Source organism: Stenella coeruleoalba, assembly GCF_951394435.1.
Source record: "Stenella coeruleoalba genome assembly, chromosome: 16".
Taxonomy (NCBI): domain Eukaryota; kingdom Metazoa; phylum Chordata; class Mammalia; order Artiodactyla; family Delphinidae; genus Stenella; species Stenella coeruleoalba.
Genome location: NC_137162.1, coordinates 42,582,232 through 42,604,779, shown reverse-complemented (window position 1 = coordinate 42,604,779; position 22,548 = coordinate 42,582,232). Strand labels below are relative to the sequence as shown.

General features: G+C 35.2%; 1 protein-coding gene across 3 annotated transcripts in view; it reads left to right on the top strand.

Moving 5' to 3' along the window:
- The first annotated feature begins 6,000 nt into the window (after positions 1–6,000).
- The window catches only part of LOC307175180 (uncharacterized protein), a 310,674-nt gene continuing 294,126 nt past the window's right edge, over positions 6,001–22,548 (top strand). Inside the window, exons 1-2 of one of the 3 annotated variants that reach the window (XM_079900046.1) lie at positions 6,001–6,172; positions 6,495–6,617. The gene's annotated coding sequence lies outside the window, so the exon portion shown is untranslated. Of the gene's footprint in view, positions 6,618–22,548 lie in introns of all 3 variants that reach the window. The other 2 variants (XM_079900045.1, XM_079900047.1) reach the window with 2 other exon arrangements.

Sequence of the window (22,548 nt, the reverse complement as noted above, 5' to 3'; positions counted from 1 at the left end):
GAGTGACTAAGAAGGCATACTTCAATAGAAATTTGAAAGGGTTACCTCATTTGTTATTACTGGGTAGGTTGGCTATATTAGAATAATAATTGTATATTCTTTCTCTATAATATGAATAAGTATCATATGAATAAAATAAGTATTATATGCTTGTCTAAATACTTTATTTCTGTATTTTAGTGCACAGTCTATATGACTAAATTATCCTGTGATATTTATGGCCACTAGGGAAAACTTTCACAATTTGGACTATCTCTGTCTCTTTAAAGCTTTTTAAAGCTTTCTAAAATTAAAATCTCAGGTTTATCTTGCATATCTGCTTATTTCAAAACCAACCTGAACACATGATTGTTCTAGGAAGTCATACTTTTTCTGATTTAATATGTAATTGAATGGAGATGTAGAAAGATTTATTTTTATTTAGAATAAAATAGTACTTCTTACTTGGAATGCCAAAGTACTACATGGAGATACATTTTTGAAAAGCAAGGCAAGGAATAAATGAAGATTTCAACAAATATAGTTAAATCCCCTCTACCATTTCAAGTACATTTTTAGCAGGACAAAAAAATGTTAGTTACTGCGCTGGAATTTCTTTTCTGCCTTTCTTGCTGCAAGAGTGTACTGTAGTTGACTAATCATTAAATAATGAAGTTTGAAGGAACAAACTTTTCTTTTTGTGTACTCCTTTCCTCCTCTTGTGCACTCATTATTTTTTAACATCTTTATTGGAGTATAATTGCTTTATAATGTGTTAATTTCTGCTTTATAACAAAGTGAACCAGTTATACATATACATATGTTCCCATATCTCTTCCCTCTTGCATCTCCCTCCCTCCCACCCTCCCTATCCCACCCCTCCAGGTGGTCACAAAGCACCGAGCTGATCTTCCTGTGCTATGCAGATGCTTCCCAGTATGCTAACACATATACATGGAATCTTAAAAAAAAAAAAAAAATGGTTCTGAAGAACCTAGGGGCAGGACAGGAATAAAGACGCACACGTAGAGAATGGACTTGAGGACATGGGGAGGGGAAAGGGTAAGCTGGGACGAAGTGAGAAAGTGGCATTGTCATTAATCTTTTAATGCTCCTTTCCTTCCTCAGGAACATCCCAACATACGGACATCACAGGGTTAGCAAATAGAGAAAATTGGGGAGAAGACTATGAATATAATTAAATTGGTTCCACTGTGTTTTCTAACCACTCAGGAATTAGAACTACTATATTCTGTATCGTTTATATCTTCCATTGAATTATCTGACCTTATACATAATCCAGTGTGCCCCGAGGTAACACTAGATGATTTTATCAAATAAACATTTACTGAAAAGACAATTTTGGGACTACCTTGTACTAGAAAATATGTTTAGTCTACAGAAAATGGCCAATAAGGTTGGATCCCTAGGTGTAGTAGCTCAGATTGAATGGGGTCACAGACATGCAAATAAGTAATTACGGTAATATGTGATATGGGTATAAATAAAATATTTATATTGGTGTATTTGTTTCCTATTTCTGCTATAACACATTGACCACAAACTTAGTAGCTTAAATAAATATAAATTTATTCTCTTATAGTTGTGGAGATTGGAATTCTATAATCAAGGTGTTGGCAGGACTGCATTCCTTCTTGAGGCTGCGTTTTTCAGTTAGTAGAGGCCTCCTGCATTCTTTTGGTTTATGATCTACTCCTTGTATCACTTCAACTTTTTGCTTCCTTTGTCACATGTTCTACTACTCACTTTTGCCTACTGCATGCCTCTTATAAGTACCCTTGTGATTACATTGGGCCCACTCAGATGATCTGGGACATAGACATCTTTAGGGGTCATTGTTTGGTCTACAAATGGGCTACGTACTATAGGGCAACATTTAGCCTCAGGGGGAAAGGAGCATGTGGGAGTCTCCACAGAAGAGACCACCTCTGAATCAGGCCTTTAAGGGAAAGATAAATCATTGGTATGACCCTGATATGTGGAGAACAGCAGGTCTAACAGAACTTGCTCATAAAAGTCAGTATTATGATTAACAAAAGTCACTTTGGAAGACTGTTTAATTCAGACACTCACTCTATCTAGACTTTTAGTACAGCACCTATTGTTGTCAAAGAGAATAGGAACAGCCTAACAGTCTGAATCATCAGGATTTACCCCCTGAGTTCCCTGGTGAAGAAAAAAAAAAAAGGGTCTTTGCAAATAAAACAAGATGAGGAAATGGCTATTAAGTAACAACCATAATTCTATCCCAACCACTTTTTTTTTGTGCTGTGGACTGTAAACATCTCAGTTTAGCTGCTTGCCACATCATCCTTATACAGTCAATACTTACGTTTATTCTTCTCATTCGATCTTTTTTCTTCTCTTGTGATCTCTTAATTCTCTTAAAGCTACCACCATCATTTAGGCCCAATGTGTACTAGATGGAGAAATGGCTGTTCCTCTCTCCATCACATCAAGCCAATTTATTTCCATGGACTCTTGATTTAACTGATCTAACTCCAATGGAAGAGGGATAGGTAGGCCACTCCAAAACATTGCCCATAGGAATCAGGTGTTACCTAGCCTGTGGTTCATCATCTTCTGTTTCTTGAAATGTGATGCTTAATTTATTAAATAATCTTACGTTTTGAATTTTATATTATGAGCTAAAGCATTAGCATTCAGAGGAAGAGCCAGGTTTTAGGCTTAGCAGATGCATTACACCCTGGAAGTCCTCCAGGTCATTCCTAAATCATCAAGACAGATCCTCTTCCAAGAATCGAAGTCTTCTTATCTAGACTGAAGTGAGAGGGGGCTACAATTGTGTCTCTCCCTGGGCAGTTTAGGGCAGGGTGGAGAGGCAAATTAAGAAGGCAGGTGAGCAAAATATTACATAGCCAATTGAGAGAATAAAGCCAATGGAGTAGATGAACATAGGGGAAGTGAACAAGGAATGACAGAGGTGAAACTGGCACTTTAGGATTACCTTATCCCAAAGTCAATTCTGGTTCACCTTCCCAGTAGAGTGTGTGCATTTCAGAGCTTTTTGTATAAACATTAAGAAACCATTTGGGATAGAAAATAAATTCTATTATGCTGGATAGTGTTACTTACAAACTACAAGGTTAAATAATATATTATTGTTGAAAATCGGTTGGTAAGACATGAGGTGCATAGACTAGAAATTATTCTTGCCATAGTGCTCACATGTAGAGCCACAGGGTAAATCCCAGTCTCCTGAAAGCTCACGGAAATTTTCTGGTCACGTTTTATATCAGAATCCTTAGCTGTAGAAAACTAAATACAAATAGTATATCCTCTTTGTACCAGTACAATTTCTGTGACCTTTTCATTTGGAAGGAAGATTATCTAAATAAGTTTACGGTTTATTGTTTATTCAATTGTGAGAAATTACAGAGGAACAAAATAATTGGACGGTTTTCCTTCAGTATAAGAAAAAGGTGCTACAAATGTAATCTATAGTCATTTTTTTGGTAGTGAATTCCAAGAAATCTGGAAGAACTAATTTTTTGAACAAAATTTTCAGTATTTCTCATTTGTCTTATAAAACTAGGCTTCACTTTTGCTACGTGGAATTTATAAACTTCATATCTAATAGCTATTTCCTGAAAGGTGAAAAATGTGAATAAAGTCAATAAATATATTAGTTCAACATATTAGCACAGGAACAATGATGAGATTAAAAATAAATTTAAAATATACTGAGGAAGTTTTCGGCCATTCTACTATAAGCTATCAATGAGAGTAGGTTGAGTATCTAAAATTGCAAGATCAGCCTAAAATGAAAATAGTTTCAATTCATCAGTTTTACATTATTCTGAATTTTTAAAAGATTTGGAAAAGAGCACCAGAAATGGTGAAATAATATGTATCACTAAAACTTTGCTATTTAAAATGTGAGGAATGTCAGGGAAATAAGAAAACTAACCAATTTTACACATTGAGTATGATATTTAGAGGAGTTTCTCCCTTGGCAAAATGATGATTTATCCAATAAATCCAGTTCAGAAATTCAGTTTGAATTTAGAAACATGTTTTATATACATAAGCAGTTAATGATAGATAACAAGCCAGGATATAGTTTATTACTTTATAAATTTTTAATGACAAAAAGAAATCAGTACTTTGGAGATCTTTTGTTATTAAGGAGCCTGTGAGAATTATATCAGTTTAACCACCTATTAATATGAAAATTCAAATCTAGCTATTTCTTCTCTAATAGTTTGCTCATATAAAAGCATATGCATATTTTTATATTTTCCTGAAATTCCTGCATAATGGCACATATGTACATTTTTAGACAAAGTGTTACTCTCTTTTGTGCCAGAAAGTTATTTCAACTTGTCTAGGATTTATCCAAAGCAAGTGTTCCTTTTTCAGAAGGGTATAACGGCAATGCTATGTTATATTTATTGTTTTTTTATGACTCTTTACCAAAGAAATATATAATTTTGTAGCACTGTGTTGTAACAGCAATAAAATAAGTGACACCTCTGAGAGTAATGTGAATAATGCTGATTCATGCTATGCTAACAATCTCAAATTACATAGGGACTGTTGGGTCAAAGTTATGTAGAATTTTAATCTCTTTTATTGCTTTAAAAGATCACTTTTTAATTCTTCAATTCCCCTGTCATTTCAGTTAGCTAGCTTTCTTTAATTTGGAAACTCAGGAAAACCAAATATCCAAGTTTATTAGCACTGTATACAAAGTTAAAGTAGATCAGTACCCTATGAGGTCTCTATGTTTTATTTGTAAAGAAATATTTTTTATTTGCCTTTTTGCAGTGGATTTTGTCAAATCTGCCTTATTGGGTCAAAAATCTTTTCAGCAAAATAATTTCTTAGGTTTTAGCAGAGTTACAATCATATACTATACACTTACAGGTAGACATGTCAATACGATCAATTTATCTGATCACATATTTATCAACTTATCCTGTGACACATATTGCTCAGTCATATATGTATGACAAATCTAAGCCTATTATATTAATTGCCAGTACTATGTTTACAGGCTCACATGACAGGAGATTCATTGAATTTATCTCCTAGAGATAACTGGTGTTACCAGCATTTTACTATTGGTGAATATGAGAACTTCTAATTAAGTCAATTTTATTATGTTAAATATCATACTAGGGTAAAGAATTTTATTGAGATGAAATTATTTAGTATTGTATGCCAACATTACATTCTCTTATATTTTTACTAAGTAGTTGTAAAATATTTTTTCACTAAATTTCAGCATAGAACACATGGAATATTGATATATTTGTCTAATATAAAATATTTTCAGTAAGTATATGTACAGCAAACATTAAAGGAAGTCATGACGTCCAGACACAGAACAGATTTACTTGCACTGATTACAGATGATTCAAAATAGAAGTATAAGTTTAGTAATAAATATACAAAGCAATAGAAAAAAATCTCAGTCTTAAAATATGCCCTTACGACTTGGACTTATGGTTATGGAAAAATAACAGGGTTACCCTCCTGCCTTAAACAATTAGTAAACCAGAAGAAGAAAAGGAAATAACAGTTTTTAGACATTTGTTGATAGCTAAAAAAAAAAAAAATTTTTTTCACCATGTGATGGGGGAAGCTGTGCCCTTCACCCAAGCTCCTCCACAAGGAAATGTTCTCTTTTGAGCGCCAATGGGGACACTCGCTGACCACAGACAGGGGTGAGTCCTGGTCCAGGTGGGTGGTGTGCAGGTTTTCCAGGAAGGCAAAGAGAGCTCAGTTAGAGCCCACAAGGTGTGCTGTGAGGCTTTGGGTGTGTAGGGGGTGGTAACTGTGGGTCCTGATGGGGCAGGGTGAAGATGGGCTTGGATGCCCAGAGCCGTCAGGGGCTCAAAGAATTCCGGAGGAATCAGGCGCGACGCGGCGCGACGCAGCGCGACACGGCGCGACGCGGCGCTCAGCAACCGTTCTTCCCAGGGAAGTTCGATCTCGCGGGATCTTGGGAATTCTACGTGGGCGTAAGGGGAGTCCTGGGATGAGAAACGTGCAGATGTCACAGCTTCCAGAGGCCCCTCGTCAAGACTCATCTGTAAGGAGTCTGGTTCACATAGTCTATAAAGCAAACCCCAATCCTTACGGACACTGTCTGCCACCTCCAGAGTCTCAGCGCAGCAGAGCCTCGTCACAGGGGCCTGGCCAGGTGAGAACAGGCTGTGGCCCAAAGGCTGTGTAGAAGCAGGACCGTCAGCCATAGACCAGAGCAGGGGCGTGAACTGCTCATGCTTGGGCCCCAAATCTTTAGCCTTCCACTCCCGGACAGTGATGCGGCCTTGTGGGGCCGCAGTGCTATGTCTGCCAAGGTCCAGCGCCGCAACAACCCGAACTGTGCTGTTCCACTGCACCCGCTGTGTGCAGTTGTTTCTACTGGCGGCGGAGAGGTATCTAGGATTTGTCCTAGGAGACCACTGCCGCCTCTTCTCTGAAGAACAGCCTCAGGTCATTGCTCTCTCTTTCTGAAACAGCTGAGTTGCCCAGCACCCTGCAATTGGGTAGCTGGACCCTTCACCCAAGCTCCTCCATCAGGAAATCTTCTCTTTTGAGCACTATGTGAGATGCCGGTGTACTGAGACCGAAGTCTAATACAGGTGAGTGGAGTGTGGGCTTTCCCATGAAGGCAAAGGGTGTGTTATATGACTTTATTTAGTGGCTATACCTGGATTTCTTTGCTTAGCATAATGCTTTGAGGATACATCTATTTTGCTGCATGTATCAGTACATTATATTTTTTTATTGTTGAGCAGCATTCACCATCCAATGGATAGTTGCATTATTTCACGTTTTGGGCTTTTATGAATAAACCTGATATTGATATGTATGCACACATCAGGTTTATTTTCTTGGGAGGAGAGTGGAGAGGATGAGAAGTCAGTGTATATTTGCCATTATTAGAAACTGCATAATTATGTTCCAAAGTGGCTGTACCATTTTGCATTCCCAAAAGCAGTATATGAAAGGTTCATCCACTAAATATCCTTGCCAGTATTTGGCATTGTCAGTCTGTTAAATTTTAGCCATTATAGTGGTGTATAGTAGTGTATAATAATGATTATACATTTCTCTAATGATTAAAGATCTTTGCACCTACATATTTCCAATCCATGTATAATTTTGGTGAAAGATTCATTTAAATTCATTGCGTTTTTAATTATTTGTGTTTTTTTATTATGGAGTTAAAAGTATTCTTTATCTATTTAGAAATAAGACCTCTATGTTTTACAATCATTTTTTCTCATTATGTGGGTAGTCAATTTATTTTCTTAACATGTCTTTTTTATAAAGTACAATTTATCAATCTTTCTTTCATTCTTTTATGTTTATGAAACATTTCCTTAACTCAAAGTCATTATACTTAAAAGTTTTTCTTCCAGGTATTTTACAGTTTTAATCCTGTTACTTAGGTCTAGGACTCACTTAGAGTTAGTTTTTTAATGTGGCATGACGTGTGAGTCTAGATAGGTGATTTTTTATGTTTTATTTTATTTTCACATGATATACAATTATTCCAGCCCTATTTGTTGAAAAGATTATTATTCACTAAATGATTTCTCATTTCATCTGTGTAAAAAATATGATTGATTCCACATGTATAGATCTAATCCTTAGATTTTATTCTATTGCATTAGTCTATGCATTCTTCTTAAATCAATAGCATGAAGTCTTAATTATTGTACCTTTATAATAAGCAGTGTACTCAGACAGTTTAAGTCTTCCAATTTTGGTCTTGTTTTTCAAAATTGTTTGTGTCATACTATATCCTTTGAAGTTCTATATCACACAGTTATATGCAGTAGTCAAAGCTCATTCAATTGTACACTTAAAATTGATTTTTATTTTATGTAAATTATATTTTTAAAAAATTAACAAAGAAGTCTTTGAACTATATTTTTCCTTCTAGATACAACAAATAGTGTAGTTACTAGGAAGCTAAGTGAGATCACCCCAATGAATAAACCTTGACATCAAATACTAGGACTCCATATCCTGCTTCTTTGCTGTATACAGCATATTGCCTGACAGAATCTGTGCTGCCAAACCATATATGGAGTGTGCCTTTAAGCAAAGGAACATTCAGTGGAAGCGAGGAAGGCCTTTTCATTATGCCATGATCAGATGGAAATAAATCAAATGTTTTCAGTTACACCTTTACTTAAATATGGCAAGTTCTAATTTCACCTTTGACGTTTTGAGGGACATGAAAGAACAGATGACAGTTTTAGGCAAGATGTTATAAAATGTCATTCCAAAATGGATGTTGATATGATACTATTTAAATAATTTGCTTCCTATTTCTACATGGTTACTTGATGATTTAAGAACTGACAAATGAAGCATATTAACACTAGACAGTAAATATAAGGAAATTTCTAAAAAACAAAACCAACCCCCCCAAAAAAACAGAAACTGAAAAGCAAAGGTTACAGTAAATTATAAATAAGAAGGAAAAATAACACAAATGTCAATTGTATTCCAAGAATTGTATAAACACCATCAAGCAATAAGTACCCATGAACATTTACCTTATGTGCTTGCGTTGATTAATGACACGGTAAATACAACAAAGACTTTTTAGTCTGGAAAGCAAAAAGCTGTTAACCTTCTGCAGACTAAACCTTATGAAGCAGTTTTTAAATGTTCTTATATAGCAGAAACTGTAGGAAAGAAATGTGCTATTAAAATTCTGTCAGGCACTACGCCAAGAGCTAGTGACACAAAAATAATTTCTGCCTCTGTTGTCACATGGAATTTCCCCCTCATGTATTGGGCTCTGTTTCTTCTCCTCCTCTTACAAGGACAACAGTCATAGTAGATGAGGAGGCCATCTTAATCCAGTATGACCTTATCTTAATTTAGCTAATTTCATGTGCAGTGACCTTATTTCCAAATAAGGTCACATTATGAAGTACTGGGGGTTAGGATATCAACATATTTTTGTGAGGAGACACAATTCATCCAATAACAGTCAGCTTCTATGGTCATTCATAACGGTTTTTTTATGGACCTCTTATATAATAGCCTTCACATAACATTAGTTTGTGTGCTCTGTGAAGGTTGGAATTACTCATTTTTTTATCACTAGCCCTTGGCATAGTGCCTGACACCTAGTGAAAGCTCAAAAATTCATATGGTTATGTGAATGTAGGACTGGACTGCAGCACTCTGAGGTCCAAATAGGATGCCCTCTTATTTCACCTTTTATTAGTGTTTTCTTGTCTTTCTATATTTCATAAATATGATAGTGTATATGAAGTGCTTACCAAGTTGCCTAGCATATAGGAAGCACCCAATAAATAATCAAACTAGTATGATTATAACTCCATTTTTATTTATTCTTCATTTCCCTACTTTCTATACCCAGGTCTCCCTACTCTAATTACGCAGATATCTCATCTCAAAGTTTAGGATATGACAGTAGGTGAAACTAGAATTTAAAAATAAGGGAAGTGTTTTTGCAGTAGAATTAGTAAAAAAATCATAATGAACCAGATGTCTTTTAAAGACATCTTCTCCCTAAAATATCCTATCTGCTGGCTGGCATACCCTTACAGTATACTAAGAGAGACATGTAGCTCTGCGGTACGTTTTATGATAAGATAAATATAAAATGCTACAAAAAGATATTTTAAAAATCAGTTAATTCAAAAGGAGGAATGAAGATGAAGGCATCACAGGATTACCTTTCAGTTAACCCTTGAAATATGAGGGGTCAAGCGAGGTAGTCATGTTTCAGAACAAAAGCACAAAGGCATGAAAGTTTGTTGTACTGTTAGAAAATCATTAGTAAATATGAGGGACCAAAATATGGGGTTGACTAAGGGCAGAGTATGGAGAGATGCTCCTGCCAAAGATGATAGAGGCCATGTTGCAGTTATGCCAATTGCTATATTGAGACTTTTCCTTGAAAGTGTCAAAAGCTACTTGATGATATCTAACTTTAGAAAGATAATTTGTGGGAAGAATTGATTTCAGTGGGAGGAGCATGTTTGCAGAGCTGTTGTATAAGCCAGCAATAAGATAAGTAGGGCTAGAACCGGAATAATAACAGTGGGGGTGAAAACAGAATTGACAGAATTTAGAGCTATTTCCTAGGTAGTATCAATAGAACACAATTTTAAGTGTTATGTGTTTAACAGTGATAAAATAAATTCAATAGGGTTAGGATCAAAATCTCATGGGATAGTTATTAACACTATCAGCCTGACCTTTGGCAAGTAATGAAAAGTCTATCTTCTTTGGGGATTTCCAATGTATTTTAACATATTAGTGATTCTGAGAATTCCTTCAAGGAAAAAGAAAAACTGGTTAACTGCTTTTATCCAGAATCTCCAAATTTGTTTCATCATGGGGCCCTTTTTCATAAAACATCTACCAAGTAAAAATATTTCAAGTAAAAAGTAAATGTTGCTAAAACATAAAATTTCTACATAACTATAAACACTATGCAATGTATAGTTCTAGAATGAATATATTGTGAGCTGAAGATAAGAAAAGACTGTTGATACAATTCTGTCCTATTAGTGTAGAATTAAAACTAAATGCAGTTACATAAAACAATAACACTGTAAGTAAATATTTATTATTGGAAAACTTATTTCAGCTTTATAAAATGACAAAAACAGTATAAAATCATTACTTTTGAGCATAGTTGTCGGCTTAAAAATAAAAATTAATTGCCTTATCACATCTACAGAGTAACATAAAATCGTGTAATTAACATGCCTTAGGACTAGTATACTGTTAATAATAATGCAGCATCTTCTAGTGCACCTAGATCTAATATTGTACTCACGTCCCTATAATACAAATGTTAACTTACTTTATCACTTTTTGACTATAAAAAGATTCTCCCTCGGGCTTCCCTGGTGGCACAGTGGTTGAAGGTTCGCCTGCCGATGCAGGGGGCGCGGGTTCGTGCCCCGGTCCGGGGGGATCCCACGTGCTGCAGGGCAGCTGGGCCCGTGGGCCATGGCCGCTGAACCTGCGGTCCGGAGCCTGTGCTCTGCGGCGGGAGAGGCCACAGCGGTGAGAGGCCCGCGTACCGCAAAAAAAAAAAAAAGATTCTCCCTCAAGCAAACTTCTTGAAATTCAAACACTCATTTAAATATGTCTACTCCATTATTGATTTTGTAAAATTAGAGATTGCATTACATTGCCAGCATAATACTTAACTACCAGGTTTAGTTCTAAATTATTAAAGCAGTGACATTTGAGAAACATAGTAAGAATATAAGAAATAGCAATATCCATTATACCATAAAAATTCAGTTTATATTCTCAAAAATCTACCTCCAAGGTTTTATTGGCTAATTATTTCCCCTTTCTCTTCTACTTCACTGCCTTAGATCATAACGTTTTATACAAAAGTAGGTGTGATAATTCTTCAGATTCTCATAGTTCTGGGAAAGGACCAATCATAGTTCACTACAGTATAAAGTAAGGCATTTTTTAAAATATAAGTTTATTTGCCACTGTTTATCCTTGAACAGGCAAGTCTTACTTGATTGCCTGATGAGGTTCCTTTCAAAGGGTCACATAATATTTATTATCTTTTTGATGTTGTTTGTAAATTCTGTACATTGTAATTATTAGGAAGGGAGATCTGTATAACTCCTTGCCCTATGTTCTGTGTATGAGTAAGCTGTAGTTATTCCATGTGTTCATTATTAGAAAAGAAATTGCTTTGGGCTGTGTTATAGATAGAACAAATATATCAGATGAAAGGTAGAATCTTGACTGATAGAGCTGCCTAAACAAAATGCCACAGACTAATGTGGCTTAAACAATAGAAATTTATTTTCTCACAGCTCTGGAGGCTGGATGTCAGCAGTTTGGGTTTCTTTTGAGGTCTTTCTCCTTGGATTGCTGATATCTGCCTTCTGGTGTCCTCACATGGCTTTTCCTCTGTATGAATGCATCCCTGGTGTTTCTTTTTTATGTGTTCAAATTTCCTCTTCTTATAAAGACACCAATAAAAGTAGTTTAGAGCTTATACAAAGGGCCTCACTTTACTTGAATCACCTCTTTAAAAGCTCTGTCTCCAAATACCTTTAACTCCTAAGGTACTGGCAGTTAGGGCTTTGACGTAGGAATTTTGAGGGAACGTAATACGACTGGTAATAGAACTCTAACAAAATATCAGAAAAGTTGGGTAAAGTTTATGTAAATCACATTTCTTGCAGCATTATTACTTTTTTAACTTGATTTTTTTTAATAGCACTTCAAGGTTCACAGCAAAGTAGAGAAGAAGGTACAGAGATCTGTCATATACCTGCTGCTCCCACACATCATGCAGTCTCTTCCATTCTTAACATACCCCACCAGCATGGTACATTTGTTACAATTAATGAACCTACATTGACACATCATAATCATCAAAAGTCCATAATTTGTATTACGATTCACCCTTGGTGTTATACATTCTATTGGTTTGGAAAAATGTATATCATGTATCCATCATTATGGTGTCTTGCAGAATATTTTTACTGCCTGAACCTCTGTGCTCTGCCTATTTATTCCTCTCAGCCTCCCCTAACCTCTGGCAACCACTGATCTTTTTACTGTGTTCATAGTTTTGCCTTTTTCAGAATGTCATATAGTTAGAATCATAAAATATGTAGCCTTTTCAGATTGGCTTTTTTCACTTAGTAATATGTATTTAAAGTTCCTTTGTGTATTTTCATGGCTTTATAGCTCATTTCTTTTTAGGGCTGAATAGAATTCCATTCCCTATATGTACCACAGTTTATTTATTCATGCCAGCTGAAGGACATCTTTGCTGCTTCCAAGTTTTGACCATTATGAATAATGCTGCAATAAACACCCATATGCATATTTTTGTCTGGATATACATTTTCAACTCCTTTAGGTAAATACAAAGGAGCACAATTGCTGGATCATATGGTATGAGTATGTTTAGTTTTGTAAGAAACGGCCACACTGTTTTCCAAACTGGCTGTACCATTCTGCATTCCTACCAGTTCCTGTTGCTCCACATCCTCACCGGCATTTGCTGTTGCCAATGTTCAATTTTTTGGCCATTCTATTAGGTATGTAATGTTATTCCATTTCTTTTAATTTGTGTTTTCCTGATAACATATGACGTAGAATGTATTTTCATATACTTATATGCCATCTGTGTATCTTTTTTGATAGAGTGTCTGTTAAGGTCTTTTGTCCATTTTTTAAAACTGGGTTGTTTATTTTCTTATCAAGTTTTAAGAGTTCTTTGAATATTTTGATAATAGTACATTATCAGATGTACTGATAATGTACAAAATTTCCTTTGCAAATATTTTCTCTCAGTCTCTCTTGTCTTCCCATTTTCTTGACATTGTCTTGCAAAGCAGAAGGTTTAAATCTTAACAAAGTTCTGTTTATCAATTATTTATTTCATGGATCACGCCTTTGGTATTGTATCTAAATAGCCATTGCCATACTCAAAGTCATCTAGGTTTTCTCCTATGTTATCTTCCAGGTGTTTTTTAGGTTTACGTTTTACATTTATATCTGTCATTCATTTTGAGTAAATTCTTGTGAAGGGAGTAAATCTGTGTCTCTATATATATATATATATATGTATATATATATATATATATATAATTTTTTTTTTGCACGTGTATGTCCCATTGTCAGTTGTTTAGCACCATTTGTTGAAAAGACTATCTTTGCCCAATTGTCTTGCCTTTGCCCTTTGTTAAATATCAATTAGCTATATTTATGGGAGTCTATTTCTGAGCTTTCTATTCTGTTCTATTGATCTATTTGTCTATTCTATAGACAATATCACTTGATTACTGTAGCTTTATAGTAAGACTGAAGTCAGATAGCATTAGTCCTCCAATTTTGTTCTTATAATATTGTGTTGACTATTCTGAGTCTTTTGCCTCTCCAGACAAACTTTAGGATCAGTTTGTTGATATCCACAAAATAACTTGCTGGGATTTTGGTCGGATTGTACTGAGTCAAGTTGGGAAGAACTGACATCTTGACGGCATTGAATCTTTCTATCCATGAACATAGAAGAGCTCTCCCTTTACTTAGTTCTTTGATTTCATCCACCAGAGTTTTGTAGTTTTTTTGTATATAGGTCTTGTACATATCTTGTTAGAATTATACCTAAATATTTTGGGTGTTTTCGCAGCTCGTGTAAATGGTATTATGTTTTTAATTTCAAATTCCGTTTGTTTATTGCTGGTATATAGGAATGTGATTGACTATTGCATATTAAAATTGTATCCTGCAATCTGCTGTATTGCTTACTAGTTCTCAATATTGTGGGAGCCCTTCTATCACTGAGCACCTCGGGAATTTTAAATTTTCAGACTTTTCTACACTGAGCCTCCAGCAATTTGCCAGTTATAGTTCAGGTTTGCCTACGCTGGCACTGGTTCCCTCGGTGGTTTCTGCTTATGAGTCTCTGCTCTGTTAATCCTACCTTGACTTTATGTATTCACCTGTCTGTCTCTCTAATCTTGGGAATAATGGTCTGCCTTGTGCCCTCCCCTCTTTTAGGGTTCCAAGAATTTTTATAGATTTTTTTGTTGGTCCAACATTTACCTATTGTTAAGATGCAGTGGCAACTTCCAAGCTCCTTACATGAGGAACTGGAAACTGAAAGTTGCAGCATTATTTTTATAAGGTAGAAACTTGAGAACAAACTAGACACTAATAGTGCCTAGAAATAGATGATAGTTAAAAAATTGAGTTATAGTCATATAAAGTTAATATTAGTCACTAAACACGGTTTAGAAACTATTTTGATTACATGAGAATACAATATTTTGTTAAATGAAAATAGCCATTTTCAAAAATGTATGTTAAATATGTTTCCAACTTTTGTCACATATACAAATAGGCTAAATATTTCAAGAATTAAAAATTATCATAATTTCCAGTTGAGATGGTTATAAACAAGTTTTTATTTTCTTTATATTTTTCTATCATTTAAAAATATTATACCATTTACAATGAAAATATACTTTAAAATATATTTTGCTTTCATTAAATTCAAATTTCAAATTAATTAGAATATGTAAAATATTTCTATATGCCCAAATATAACATATTTTAAGAAACTATCAGATAGTCTCATAAAATATTGTTTAGTCCTTCAAAATTGAACTTTTTCAATCACTATGTTAAAATAGAAATAAGAATAACTCAATATAAAACATATAATCCAGATGACACTGCTAGGCAAATTAAAAGCTTTTAAGTGCCAAAACTATGTTTTAAAGCCCTGGTCTTTGCATATGTATACCTTCTTTATCTTCATACCATACTTCTTTCAAGAGATTACAAATGTCAGCAGAGTTGAAGGTCCTAGAGGAAGACCACCAGAGAAGAGAATGGTCAGTTAAAAAGAGAGACTCTCCTTACCTTCTGGCAGTTAGTAGGAATTATTTTACAGTCTCTTATTTGGTCTTGAGAAAATAGAACAAGAACAGAGAGATGAGGCAGGGGATACGACAGAACTTAGCATCTCTTAGTTCTTGGAAACAGTGGTTTAAGATTAAGATAGTTCCAGAGAAATGTTTCCTGTGGGTCTAGGTTTATTTTAAAAAAGAAAAAAAACAGGTAATTTAGTCCAGAGGTTTGCAAATCTTTTTTACCTAAGGGCATCAGAACTAACATAAGTTTTTAAACCATGAATTAAGAATTTTTTAAAAAATTGAAATTGCATCATGCTCAGTTGTGGCCACTGGTGAAGTGAAGGATAGGGTTTAGAGCAACACACTTGCCTTTAATTTCTGGACTCTCTTTCTTTTACATTTTATTTATTTATTATACCTCTTTATTGGAGTATAATTGCTTCACAATGCTGTATTAGTTTCTGTTGTACAACAAAGTGAATCAGCCATATTCATACACATATCCCCATATTCCCTCTCTCTTGAGCCTCCCTCCCAGCCACCCTATCCCACCCCTCTAGGTCCTCACAAAGCACAGAGATGATCTCCCTGTGCTATGCTGCTGCTTCCCACTAGCTATCTATTTTTTTTTTTAATATCCAAATTACTTTATTTATTTATTTTTCTTACATCTTTGTTGGAGTATAATTGCTTTACAATGGTGTGTTAGTTTCTGCTTTATAACAAAGTGAATCAGTTATACATATACATATGTTCCCATATCTCTTCCCTCTTGCATCTCCCTCCCTCCCACCCTCCCTATCCCACCCCTCTAGGTGGTCACAAACCACCGAGTTGATCTCCCTGTGCTATGCGGCTGCTTCCCACTAGCTATCTATTTTACGTTTGGTAGTGTATATATGTCCATGCCACTCTCTCACTTTGTCACAGCTTACCCTTCCCCCTTCCCATATCCTCAAGTCCATTCTCTAGTAGGTCTGTGTCTTTATTCCTGTCTTACCCCTGGGTTCTTCATGACCTTTTTTTTTTTTAGATTCCATCTATATGTGTTAGCATACAGTATTTGTCTTTCTCTTTCTGACTTACTTCACTCTGTATGACAGACTCTAGGTCTATCCACCTCACTACAAATAACTCAATTTCATTTCTTTTTATGGCTGAGTAATATTCCATTGTATATATGTACCACATCTTTATCCATTCATCCGATGATGGGCACTTAGGTTTCCATCTCCTGGCTATTGTAAATAGAGCTGCAATGAACATTTTGGTACATGACTCTTTTTGAATTATGGTTTTCTCAGGGTATATGCCCAGTAGTGGGATTGCTGATTTTACATTTGGTAGTGTATATATGTCATGCTACTCTCACTTCGCCGTAACTTCCCCCTTCCCCCCACTGTGTCCTCAAGTCCATTCTCTGTCTGCGTCCTTATTCCTGCCCTGCCAGTAGGTTCATCAATACGGTATTTGTTTTTCTTTTTTGGACTTAGTTCACCCTGTATGACAGACTCTAGGTCCATCAAACTCACTACAAATAACTCAATTTCGTTTCTTTTTATGGCTGAGTAATATTTCATTGTATATATGTGCCACATCTTCTTTATCTATTCATCTGTTGATGGACATTTAGGTTGCTTCCATGTCCTGGCTATTGTAAATAGTGCTGCAATGAGCATTGTGGTACATGACTCTTTTTGAATTATGGTTTTGTCAGGCTGTATGCTCAGTAGTGGGATTGCTGGGTCATATGGTAGTTCTATTTTTAGTTTTTTAAGGAACCTCCATACTGTTCTCCATAGTGGCTATATCAATTTACATTTCCACCAAGAGTTCAGGAGGGTTCCCTTTTCACCATACCCTCTCCAGCACTTATTGTTTCTAGATTTTTTAATTGTGGCCATTCTGACCAGTGTGAGGTGATTCCTCATTGTAGTTTTGATTTGCGTTTCTCTAATGATTAGTGAGTGTTTTTTTTTGCCTTCGGTCCTGGAGGAATGATAAAAGTAATTAGTTTCCTATTAGACCAACCACACAGTACTTATGTGTCATAAATATATAGACTGACCATAAAGTGTGAAAGCATAGGTTATATTCTTTCATATTTTTACAGAGTAAAGATTTTTCTGGACTATAGTTTTGTATATTCACCCTCTTTTCCTGAACTGATGGACACATTTTAGTGGTATTCTTATAAAAATAAAAGGACCTCATGAACAGTGGGAAGAAAAATCAATACATTGCATCAATGGGACAGGGACTTAAAATCAAAGCTCTCTATTGAAAGATATAGGATTTTATAAATGCTTTAGAAATTTCTCTTAGTATAGTACTGCCTGATATTGCTATTGATTTTCTAAAAAGATCTTTAGAAACCCAAGTTACTTGGAGTATATTTCTCCAATTTTCCTAAGCTCATGAAAGATTTCTTTTTGTTTTTTTTAAACTGAAACTTAAAATTATAGCATGTTGACCTTGCATTCTGTACTTACAGCCACTTTTTGAAGGGGACTTGACCCTCTGGGAAAAGCAAGAAACAGGAAAAGCACCTTATAAAGTAGTCTCCACTGTTTGCTATGCTTGTTCAGCAATTCGCACAGACACAAGACTGAGTAATTTCTATTGTGTTTCAGAACATGTTCCTTTCCATATAACAAAACTGACAGGAAGAATAGTTGGGCTAACAAGGATCCGCAAGATTACTTGTTTTCTTTACACTGACTGTGTTCAATCAGTGGAAGAAATAACTCACCTTTATTATACCCCAGAATTTCTCAAGGAAACAGGCTCAACAATTTTTTATTTACAATGTGTGTTCATCCCCTTGAGATAGCATCTTCTGCTCCTCACAGTTCCTCACAAACTCTTATCAAGACATTTGACAAAGGATAAGATTGTTATTCCACCTACGATCAGTCAATAATTACTGTTTAATTAATTGAGCTGATAGGTAAACCTTTATATTATCATCAACTTGGTCAAGAGACACTTAATCCAGGAAAACTCTGCTTATTTCAGTCTTGAGGGCACAACTGTATAATGTAATTTAGTTTTATGTGCCAATAACCAATGCAAATTTTTCTTCTTTATCATATTAATTTGAATAACTCAACCAAACACTTAAAATATACTTAAATACTTGCATCCATCGGTTTTTCTTACATCTTCCAAAGGCTTTTTACCAAATAAAATTATATGTGTGTAGAAGCATTTCATCATATATTACTGTTATTTTTCATTAATAAAATGAGAGCTTACCTGGTGGCGCAGTGGTTGAGAGTCTGCCTGCCGATGCAGGGGACACGGGTTTGTGCCCCGGTCCGGGAAGATCCCACATGCAGTGGAGCTGCTGGGCCCATGAGCCATGGCCACTGGGCCTGCACGTTCGGAGCCTGTGCTCCGCAACGGGAGAGGCCACAACAGTGAAAGGCCCACGTACCACAAAAAAAAAAAAAAAAAAAAAAAAATTGAATTGCCTCATTTATACTTCTAAAATCCCAGCAGAACCATCCTCAGGTAAAATTGAAATGCAAGGAAATGTTTGTCAATGGAGAACATGGTATTTTGTCAATTTTGTACATCCTTTCCTGTCCTTTATTTAACTGGATCAAATTTTAAACTTATCTTCTTTCTACAGAAGCCCTACTATTAAAAGGTACCATTACACTTTCTTATCTAGATCAAGATGTATTCCTTTCTCTCTACTGCAATGTGTTTGCTTTGAATATTATACTCTCAGTTTTGTCCTCTATTTTCCAAAGTTTCAGCTAGTTTTCAGTTGATTTATACAAGTGAAGTTTAAATACTAAGGTAATAATGACTACTTCATTAATATCTTAATTTCTTCAAATTATTATCTACATTATCACTTGGGATAACCAAAGAGACTTCAATCCTAAAACTGAAAACCTCAATGATAAAAGTTTAAACCATGAACATCCAACAAAACGGCAGTCTTGATTATCACGGACATCATATCCATTCCTAATATGGTATTATGTTAGGGATATCACATCCAATATGTCACATTACACTTAGTTATCTGTCTCCTAATACTCCTTTTTGCTCTGAAAGTTTCTCAGACTTTCCTAGATTTTGATCACCTTGATGTTTTTGAGGATTCCTGGCCATTGAGGGACATTGTAGAATGTCCCTCAACTGATATATGTCTGATATTTTCTCATAGCAATAATGGGGTTGAATGCTTTGGGGAGGAAGACAATAGAGATAGGTTATCATTTTCATCACATCATCTCAAAGGTATATACTATCAATAAGATGTGTCATTGTTGATGTAAACCTTGACATCTGACTCAGATAGCATTTGTGAGGTTTGTCTTCTATATAGTTACTCCTCCCTTTTTTCTTACTGTACTTTTTGGAAGGAAGTCACTGCACAGCCCTCACATAGGAAGTGTGACATTATGCTCTACCTTTTGAGAGTGGACTATCTATATAAATTATTTGGAAACATTCTGCCCTGGAGATTTTTTTTTTAACCTTTTTTAAAACCCCTCCCCTTTTTTATGAGAACATTTAAGTTCTACTCTCTTAGCAAATTTCAATTATACTATACAGTGTTATCAACTTTAGTCACCATGCTGTACATTAGATCCTTAAACTTTATTCATCTTAAAACTGAAAGTCTATACTCTTTTACCAAACTTTCCCTATTTCCCTCACTCGCAACCCCTGGCAACCTCTTCTCTACCCCTATTTCCCTCACTCCCAACCCCTGGCAACCTCTTCTCTACTCCCTGTTCCTATGAGCTCAACTTTTTTTTTTTTTTTTTTTAGATTTCACATATAAGTAATACCATGAATATTTATCTTTCTCTGTCTGGCTTATTTCACTTAGCATAATGCCCTTCAGTTTCACTCCTGTTGCCCTAAATGACAGGAATTCCTTCCTTTTTAAGGCTGAATTATATTCCACCATATATGTTGTCCACATTTTTTGATCCATTTATCTGTGAACAAATTCCTAGATTATTTCCATACCCTGTCTATTGTGAATAATGTTGCAATTAACATGGAAGTACAGATGAATCTTCAAGGTGATGGTTTCATTTCCTTGGATATATACACAGAAGTGAGATTTCTGAGGCATATGGTAGTTCTATTTTTGATTTTTTAAGAAACCTGCATACTGTTTTCCATACTGGCTGTACTAGTATACATTCTTACCAACAGTGTACAAGGATTCCCTTTCCTTCGCATCTTCACCAGCATTTGTTATCTCTTGTCTTTTTGATGATAGTCATTATAACAAGTGTGAGGTGATATCTCATTGTGCTGGGTGATTTTTCCTCTTTCCCCAATTTATTTATCTATTTAATAATTTATTTATTTCCATAGACTCATGGATATTTATTTTAAAGTTGTTATAATCCAATACTACTTTATTTTGCTGCTAAAATGGGTCCATTTCTGGCCATTGAGAGCTCTTTCAGTTTGCTTCAGTGCCCATTTGACATACCTCTATCAGTGTGGGGTTTGTTGGTATGTGTTTTGAGTACTTCCTGTATTTCCTGCCCAGTATGAGAATCAGACATTTTCCCCAAAACTGGTTCCTTTTACTGGAGAATTGTATTAGAAACCAAGATCTGGGCACTGGATGTGTTAATTTTGACTGGAGTTGTGTTGCTCTAGGCCCTTTAAGCTGACAGAGCAAGAAAATACATGTGAGCATAGTAGCCCGTGCATACACACATATCTATAAATATGTTTATGTCTGACTATCTGTACTATGTAAAGCTAAACATGAGTTCATGCTGATGTCTCCAATTCTATCACTGCATGGATGATTCTAGTCTCTTCCCCTTACTTCCACTTAACTCCCCACTCCAGCAGTATGAATTTTGGCTCTTCAATTTTTTTTCATTTATTAGTTTTTAAGTTTCAGTGTACGTGTATAGCGGTATCAGAATTGTTAACTCATATCGCTGTGGCAGTCAACCTCCTCAACTAGAGTACAGTGCTTATTGCACATTTTCTTTTGCATTTAGTTTTACAAACTCCACTCATTTCCAAAGTTATTTAGGTTGGCACCCTTTTCCCCTTTGCCATTCAGTGATGTTGTTGTATGTAGTTATAGTACAGTTTGTTTGTTTTATAGCTCCACATTTGATCCTGGGATCCTCTGGCCTTTTAAATGATTATTTTAAAATTTGCATACATTATAGTTCACTCTTTGTGCTGTGAAGTTCTAAGGATTTTGATAAATGGTTATTATTATCCAACATTTCTGTTCATACAGAACAGTTTCAACACCAAAAATCTTTCATGCTTCATCTGTTAAGCTCTCCCTACTTCCCTTGGGAACCCTAGCCTCCATTCACCTTTTTACCATGTCTTTAGTTTTGTCTTTCCAGAATGTTATAATATCAAAATTATACAATATGTAGCCTTGTTCAAATTGACTTTTTTGTGTAGAAATATGCATTCAAGTTTCATACAGGTCTTCTCATGGTTTTATATTTTGAATATTTTTTTTAAACAAATGTTACTTCTTTGGAGAGAAAGAATAAATGGACTTGGGAAACATAAAAACCTAAACTGGCAAACAATTTGTATTTCATATTTTGATTTTTTGAGTTGCATTTTGGTTATATGTCACCCTCACAGTAACCTAATTTTATTGAGATATAATTGACGTACAGCACAGTATAAGTTTAAGGTGTACAGCATAATGATTTGACTTACATACACCATGAAATAATTATCACAGTGAGTTTAGTGAGCATTCATCTCATATAGATACAACATTAAATAAATAGAAAAAAATTTTTCCTTGTGATGAGAACTCTTAGAGTTTAACTTTAACTTTCATATATTAACATACAGCAGTGTTAATTATATTTATCATGTCGTACATTACATCCTTAGTACTTATTTATAACTGGAAGCTTGTACCCCTTGACTGCCTTCATCCATTTCCCCTCCCCCCACTCCACCCGCTGGTAACACTGTGAGTTTATTTGTTTTTGAGGTATAATTGACCTACTACATTATGTTAGTTCCTGTTGTGCAACATAGTGATTTGATATTTCTCTACATTTCAAAATGATCACCACTGTAGATCTAGTTATGATATGTCACCATACAAAGGTATTACAGTTATTGACTGTACTCCCCACACTGTATA